The sequence below is a fragment of the Garra rufa genome, chromosome 1 (genome assembly GCF_049309525.1).
Source record: "Garra rufa chromosome 1, GarRuf1.0, whole genome shotgun sequence".
NCBI lineage: Eukaryota > Metazoa > Chordata > Actinopteri > Cypriniformes > Cyprinidae > Garra > Garra rufa.
Genome location: NC_133361.1, coordinates 106,850,895 through 106,858,560, shown reverse-complemented (window position 1 = coordinate 106,858,560; position 7,666 = coordinate 106,850,895). Strand labels below are relative to the sequence as shown.

Here is a 7,666-nt window from a genome sequence, read left to right as displayed (position 1 = left end):
TTCTACGCCTTTCACGGGAGAAAGGAGAGCTCACCTTTCAGGGAGCTCGAATCTACATCTATCCCGACTTCAGCGTTGCTCTGATCAACAAACGTCGACAGTTTGATACTGTCAAAAAGAAACTTCGGGATGCGGACATCAGGTACTCTCTTCGCTACCCTTGTACGCTGAGAGTTATTGTGGATGGAAAACCAAAGTTCTTCAGAAGCGCCGATGAGGCAGAGACTTTCTTCAGTGACTCCACCACGGATAGATCCATGGATTCCACCGGACCGTCCCCATGACAGCTCTAAAAAAAGTGAATAACTCATCCTGCTAATTTTGGCAGCTAATATCCAATTCCTGACTGCAAACTTTCACTTTTGGATCTCTCCACACAACCGGAACATTGTTGAGTTGTTACTCTTCCCTGGTGCCTCTTAGTTTTTCACTTTTTTTGTTTTGTTACTTGCTTAACTAACTTTTTTGCCATGGATCCGCTGCATATCACTTGTGTGTGAGCTTCCACTGTATGTTTGCCGTATACTGCTCCGCCAGTGACGTCATGTTACCTGGTTCCAGCGGATACTGTCGCGATGCTGTCGCAAACGGACTTTTGCCCTTACGACTGCTGTCTTTTTCTTTACTATTGTACCTTGATGCCCATATGGCCTTATAACCTTTGTTAATGGTGTCCCACATTGTTTCTCTGTGGCTGTATGATTATAAGCTACATGATATTCAAATGTAGGCCATATGATTTATTTATTTATTTTTGTCTGCATACTACTTTGAATTAAATAGGGCCCTTCCTTATTTCTACTTGTATAACACTGCAATCTGAGTCTTTGATTTAAGACCTTTTCATGGAGTCGTTACATTGTGCGTGTGCGTTTGTATGTCTGTCTGTAAGTGTGTGTTCTGTCTATTCTTGTTCTTGCTCCCCACTCTCTCTTTATCTCCCCCACTCAAACTTTTTTCACCTGAACTGTCATTTTTTCCATAAGATACAATTGATTTAGTGAAGGGACTGAAGATTATTCACCTAAACATTCGGAGTCTTGTCTCAAAAATTTATTTATTAAGAGCCTGGGTTACTCTTCATAAACCAAACATCATTACTATTTCTGAGACATGGCTTCATGATAACATCACAGATGATGAGATAGAAATTGAAAATTTTGTGTTATACAGAGCTGATAGGTCCTCTAGAGGTGGAGGCGTGGCAACCTATGTCGCATCAAACTTAGTTTCTTGCCATATCAGTCCTTCTGTTGAGCCAGTAAATTTTGAATGTCTTTTCATCAATATAATTTTTCATGAAAACAAACGGCTAACAATTGGTAATATTTACAGGCCTCCCTCTGTTCCTGCTGATTCTACCATGTGCATTTTATCTACCATTAATTCTCTTGGGAGCCATAATGAATTAATTATTCTGGGTGACTTCAACAGCAACTGGCTTCATCGCTCCTCTCATATGGACAGAAACTTATTTGATAGTGTACATCTCACACAACTTATTAATGAACCCACTAGAGTTGACCTTAGATCCTCATCTCTGCTTGACTGGATTCTGGTCTCTAATCCTGACAGAATAGCTAAGTCTGGAGTCATGTCTGATTGTTTAAGTGACCATTCTATTATATTCTGTGTCTGGAAAATAAAAGTTCCACGCTCTCCTCCTAAATCTATTATATTTAGACAATGTAAACATATTAATGAAGATAATTTCATCCATGATTTGGTTACTATTAATTGGGATAGATTTAAGTTAATTCCTTACGTTGAGGAAGCATGGAACTTCTTTTACTCCGAAATAAACTCCGTTATTGAGAAACATGCTCCGATGAAGACTGTCAGAGTAAAAGGTATGCACCTTCCTTGGATTAGTTCAGAACTCCTTAATCTTTTTAAGCAGAGGGATAAAGCATGGGCTAAATATCGTGCATCTAAGGACTCTACCGATTGGGACACTTACAGATCACTTAGAAATGAATGTACAGTCAAAACCAGGAACGCAAAGTCTAATTATTACAAGGAAAGCTTGTCACAAAATTTTTACAATCCAAGACAATTCTGGAAACGACTGAACCTCGTTCTCAACAGAAATAACAAAAATGTTCTACCTCAGATTCATCTTAATAATGAAACTATCTCTGACCCATCACTTATTCCTCATGCCTTTAATCGTCATTTTTCTTCCATCTGTAATTCCTTTCACTTTGATTCTTATTGGACCGCCAGCCCCTCATTTAGTACCTTCTCTGACCATTCATTTTCCTTTAAAAAGATCTTGCCCAACGATGTTTTTCTTGCTTTACGTCAATTGAGAGATAACACTAGTGCTGGTCCTGATGGCCTTGAAGCTAAATTTGTTAAACTTGCTGCACATGTCCTGATGTATCCTCTTGCTGACCTGTTTAATTTGTCTCTGTCCACCTGTTCAATCCCCTCGATCTGGAAATGTGCCAAGGTCACTCCCGTTTTTAAAGGAGGTGATCCATCTAATGTAAATAATTACCGCCCTATTTCTATTATTTGCACAATTGCAAAAACTTTTGAAAAGCTTATTTTTAACCAGCTGTCGCAGTACTTAAACTCAAATAATATTCTATCACCTTTTCAGTCAGGATTCAGACAAAATTTTTCTACTACCACTGCCTTGTTGAAATTTACAAATGATGTGTTCACCTCCTTTGATAAGGGTAATTTTACTGGTGCAATTTTCATTGATTTATCTAAGGCATTTGATCTGGTTGACCACTATCTGCTACTTGACAAACTCTTTGCAATTGGTCTTGATCAAAATGCTCTTCTCTGGTTTAATGCTTATCTTCATGGTCGTCGTCAATGTGTTGTTTTTCAATGTCATCAGTCTGACTTTTTAACTATTGATAAGGGTGTTCCACAAGGCTCCATACTGGGTCCGCTTCTTTTTTCTGTATTTATTAATGATCTGCCTAAAATTTGCTCCAACTGTCAGACCCACTTATATGCCGATGACACTGTCATATACACCTCTAAATCAAATATAGTGCAGATCCAGAATTCTCTACAGTCCGATTTTGATAAGGCTCAAGACTGGTTCTGCAAGAACAAACTTGTATTGAACAAAAAGAAGTCATGTAGTATGATTTTTAGTATACGTCATCTTCAATCCCAGTCAGTTGATTTTCATATTTATTTTTCCGATGGATCCCCTGTTGACAAAGTTGACTCATTTAAATATCTTGGACTTTGGATTGATCCCGAACTCTCATTTAAACCTCACATTGATTACATTGTTAAAAAAGCATATGGTTGTCTCGCTTCACTTTACCGTTCAATCAACTGTTTCACATTTCATGTCAGAAGAAGGTTAATCACACAACTGATACTACCACTTATTGATTATGTTGATGTTGTTTATCAAAACACCTCTGACACTCACCTTAAATCTCTGACTATATTATTTAATTCCTTATGTAGATTTGTTTTGAGATGTCCTTTTAGAACACATCATTGCCTCATGTTTGATTCTCTGAACTGGCTACAACCCAAATTAAGAAGGCAATCTCACTGGTTCCATTTTCTTTTCAAATGTATTTATTTGAATTGTCCTCCTTATTTAAAAGAACTTATGATTCCATACAACTCCCCATACCCACTTAGACATACTAACTTCCCTTATTTCTTTGTTCCTAGACTCTCTAAAGAGGTTGGTAAAAGGTCATTCCAATATAAAGCCCCATTTGATTGGAATAATCTCCCTCTTTCTTTGCGTTCTATTACCTCTTTACATTGTTTCAGGAGGTCACTATATTTACATCTTAAAACAAACTGCTCTTGTTTTTAGTTAATTACTTAATTGATTCTTCCATTGTTATTCTTTCTTTCTCCATTTTGTTATTTCGTTATTCCTACTATGTTATTTAATATTTCTATTCTGTTAAAATTATGGGGGTGGGGGTGATATGTGGGAGTGTGTGAGCAAGATGTCTGTATTTGGTGTATTGTATTGTCATGTTATGTATGTCTACAATGTAATGTAGTGTATTGTTGATGATGTGTGTCCTATGTTTATGCTTGTTCAGGGACCCCCTTGAAAATGAGATGCTACATCTCAAGGGGCTATCCTTTAATAAATTCAAATTCAAAACTGAAGGGTGAGTTGGCAAAAAGAAGCTGGACGTCCCCGTCGCTCAACGACAAAGGGCTGCCATGACCCGGATTCGAGCATTCTTATCTGACCGCTTAAATCTGGCACCGAGCGCCTGCGTTGGTGGTATTGTGGTGAGCATAGCTGCCTTCCAAGAAATTGACCCGGGTTCGATTCCCGGCCAACGCACAGTTTTTGGCTGCGGTTGACCTCGAAGCAGAACTCCTTCTGTGACCTCTGTCTGCACCAAAAGCTTTTGGATGAGTCGTTCAACAGCAGCAAAGAACTAGGTCTCCTCGTTGGGGAATCTAACCCCGGTCTTCCACGTGACAGGGGGAGATACTGTCCACCATACTAACGAAGAGTTGCGCTTGCTGTTCTTCGCTCCCAGCACACGCGACTGCACCCAACTTGCCAAAACGAGCCCCTACTCCACGAAATACCAGATTGACCCGCCACGAGCTAAAGTCTCTCAATATCTTGAATGCTACACATTACAGTGGGTCATTATTTGGACCGCTTTATTTCATTTAATATTTTTTTTGGCCTCTAATACGGGGGCATGAAAAAAGAGATGACATTACCTTGATCGGGTTTGTGAATACTGGGTGAGGGAAGGGACTTTCATAACTTTTACTTCTCCCATTTGGAGTGAGGGGGGTGACGAAAATCACGTTGTCAGGTGTCGGCACCCTAGATTACCCTTGGTGAGCGTAGTGGTTTACCACAGTGAGCGCACAGGTCCAAGGGCATAGAGACACATCTCGAGTTTCTCATCATCAGCGCATAAATCTTTCGCCTTTTACTAAAGATTTCTGTGGAGGGGAACCTTTGCGAGTGACCTGTATTTTTGGGGGCTCTGCTCACAGCAGAGCTACACTAGAGTGTCAAGAGCAGAGACAATCTGGCCACCCGCCAGCGTGCAGTGGAACGAAGCGCGCCTCGTCATGGTCTGTGTTTGCAGCCTTTGCGCTTCCAGCTTCGCAGCTTCAAATTTCTTTAGCCAGCATGGAAAGACAGCGCTCTCTCGTCCATGACGCGAGAAAAACTCTGGACGGGCTCAAACAAAGATGGCTTTTAGCTCTTTTGGCCCTATCAGTGACTCGTGCGCTTCGAGCCTTCTTTGTTGACCCCGAAAGCCAGCCTCTGCTGCCTGCGTTGTTGGTATAGTTTAACTGGCACCGCACTCGTACGAAAAATGGAGGTGGCAGAAAGGAGCTCAGTGAACAAAAAGCCTGCCGTGACCCGGATTCGAACCGGGGTTGCTGCGGCCACAACGCAGAGTACTCTCCACTATACGATCACGGCGCCCCACTGGCTCACATCTGGTGGTGCCGGCCGTCCGAATTGAAAAAAAAAGGACTAGCGGCGCTTTTTATTACCGTGGAGAGAGGGCACACAAATCCGTGCTAGGGACACGGAAGAAAAGGGCCCGGCCACTTCTCCTCAGCACCGGCGAAGAGCGTAGTCGGCAGGATTCGAACCTGCGCGGGGAGACCCCAATGGATTTCTAGTCCATCGCATTAACCACTCGGCCACGACTACGGCGGCCCCGACATCCTCTGTCCCGTTGTCAACCTCAAAGTTGGCTGAAAAAACAATGAACTGGCTACCGCTTTACTGAAATCGCCTAGCATAAAACTCCTAAAGGGGAAAACAGCCCACCACAAGCAACGAAACATTCATGAAGTGGCAGCATAGCAAACACTCTATGTGAACTCTATCACATCTTTAAGCGTACGCCGCCACACGGCAGAGCTGGACCGGCACGACTGCAAGCTGAGGGCGACAACAAGAAGATGGCCCTTCGCCCGAACAGGGACTTGAACCCTGGACCCTCAGATTAAAAGTCTGATGCTCTACCGACTGAGCTATCCAGGCTCTTGTGTTTTGTGCGCCTCTTACTTTTTATATTAGAACACTTTCTCCACAAGCCGCCCAGCAGAAGCTCACTTGCCACAGGAGCTACGGGACAAAGGCCGCACGCAATTACGTCAGAGAGAGCGAAGGCCAAACCACCGTCGCAAAAAGCTAAAGGCAAAAGGGGGAATGCCCAACCGTAGTCGGCAGGGTTCGAACCTGCGCGGGGAGACCCCAAAGGATTTCAAGTCCATCGTCTTAACCTCTCAGCCACGACTACGCCTGCATGTGGACCGCCTGCTCTCGTCTCGAGGCGGGCAGCACAGGATGTCGCCGAGCTTCAGGCGCAAAATCCAACTGAAGGGTGAGTTGGCAAAAAGAAGCTGGACTTCCCCGTCGCTCAACGACAAAGGGCTGCCATGACCCGGATTCGAGCATTCTTATCTGACCGCTTAAATCTGGCACCGAGCGCCTGCGTTGTTGGTATTGTGGTGAGCATAGCTGCCTTCCAAGAAGTTGACCCGGGTTCGATTCCCGGCCAACGCACAGTTTTTGGCTGCGGTTGACCTCGAAGCAGAACTCCTTCTGTGACCTCTGTCTGCACCAAAAGCTTTTGGATGAGTCGTTCAACAGCAGCAAAGAACTAGGTCTCCTCGTTGGGGAATCTAACCCCGGTCTTCCACGTGACAGGGGGAGATACTGTCCACCATACTAACGAAGAGTTGCGCTTGCTGTTCTTCGCTCCCAGCACACGCGACTGCACCCAACTTGCCAAAACGAGCCCCTACTCCACGAAATACCAGATTGACCCGCCACGAGCTAAAGTCTCTCAATATCTTGAATGCTACACATTACAGTGGGTCATTATTTGGACCGCTTTATTTCATTTAATATTTTTTTTGGCCTCTAATACGGGGGCATGAAAAAAGAGATGACATTACCTTGATCGGGTTTGTGGATACTGGGTGAGGGAAGGGACTTTCATAACTTTTACTTCTCCCATTTGGAGTGAGGGGGGTGACGAAAATCATGTTGTCAGGTGTCGGCACCCTAGATTACCCTTGGTGAGCGTAGTGGTTTACCACAGTGAGCGCACAGGTCCAAGGGCATAGAGACACATCTCGAGTTTCTCGTCATCAGCGCATAAATCTTTCGCCTTTTACTAAAGATTTCCGTGGAGGGGAACCTTTGCGAGTGATCTGTATTTTTGGGGGCTCTGCTTACAGCAGAGCTACACTAGAGTGTCAAGAGCAGAGTCAATCTGGCCACCCGCCAGCGTGCAGTGGAACGAAGCGCGCCTCGTCATGGTCTGTGTTTGCAGCCTTTGCGCTTCCAGCTTCGCAGCTTCAAATTTCTTTAGCCAGCATGGAAAGACAGCGCTCTCTCGTCCATGACGCGAGAAAAACTCTGGACGGGCTCAAACAAAGATGGCTTTTAGCTCTTTTGGCCCTATCAGTGACTCGTGCGCTTCGAGCCTTCTTTGTTGACCCCGAAAGCCAGCCTCTGCTGCCTGCGTTGTTGGTATAGTTTAACTGGCACCGCACCCGTACGAAAAATGGAGGTGGCAGAAAGGAGCTCAGTGAACAAAAAGCCTGCCGTGACCCGGATTCGAACCGGGGTTGCTGCGGCCACAACGCAGAGTACTCTCCACTATACGATCACGGCGCCCCACTGGCTCACATCTGG

At 44.2% G+C, this 7,666-nt stretch overlaps 7 non-coding genes across 7 annotated transcripts; 2 read left to right on the top strand and 5 right to left on the bottom strand.

Moving 5' to 3' along the window:
• The first annotated feature begins 4,881 nt into the window (after positions 1 to 4,881).
• Positions 4,882 to 4,996, top strand: LOC141290741 (U5 spliceosomal RNA). The gene has a single exon (XR_012340205.1). It is a non-coding gene; the product is annotated as a U5 spliceosomal RNA (small nuclear RNA).
• Positions 4,997 to 5,356: 360 nt separating this feature from the next.
• trnah-gug (transfer RNA histidin (anticodon GUG)) lies at positions 5,357 to 5,428 on the bottom strand. Its single transcript has one exon. It is a non-coding gene; the product is annotated as a tRNA-His (tRNA).
• Positions 5,429 to 5,583: 155 nt separating this feature from the next.
• Positions 5,584 to 5,665, bottom strand: trnas-aga (transfer RNA serine (anticodon AGA)). The gene has a single exon. It is a non-coding gene; the product is annotated as a tRNA-Ser (tRNA).
• Positions 5,666 to 5,928: 263 nt separating this feature from the next.
• trnak-uuu (transfer RNA lysine (anticodon UUU)) lies at positions 5,929 to 6,001 on the bottom strand. Its single transcript has one exon. It is a non-coding gene; the product is annotated as a tRNA-Lys (tRNA).
• Positions 6,002 to 6,178: 177 nt separating this feature from the next.
• trnas-uga (transfer RNA serine (anticodon UGA)) lies at positions 6,179 to 6,260 on the bottom strand. The gene has a single exon. It is a non-coding gene; the product is annotated as a tRNA-Ser (tRNA).
• An 838-nt stretch (positions 6,261 to 7,098) lies between these two features.
• On the top strand, positions 7,099 to 7,213 carry LOC141288914 (U5 spliceosomal RNA). Its single transcript, XR_012339771.1, has one exon. It is a non-coding gene; the product is annotated as a U5 spliceosomal RNA (small nuclear RNA).
• A 360-nt stretch (positions 7,214 to 7,573) lies between these two features.
• trnah-gug (transfer RNA histidin (anticodon GUG)) lies at positions 7,574 to 7,645 on the bottom strand. Its single transcript has one exon. It is a non-coding gene; the product is annotated as a tRNA-His (tRNA).
• Between the last annotated feature and the right edge of the window lie 21 nt (positions 7,646 to 7,666).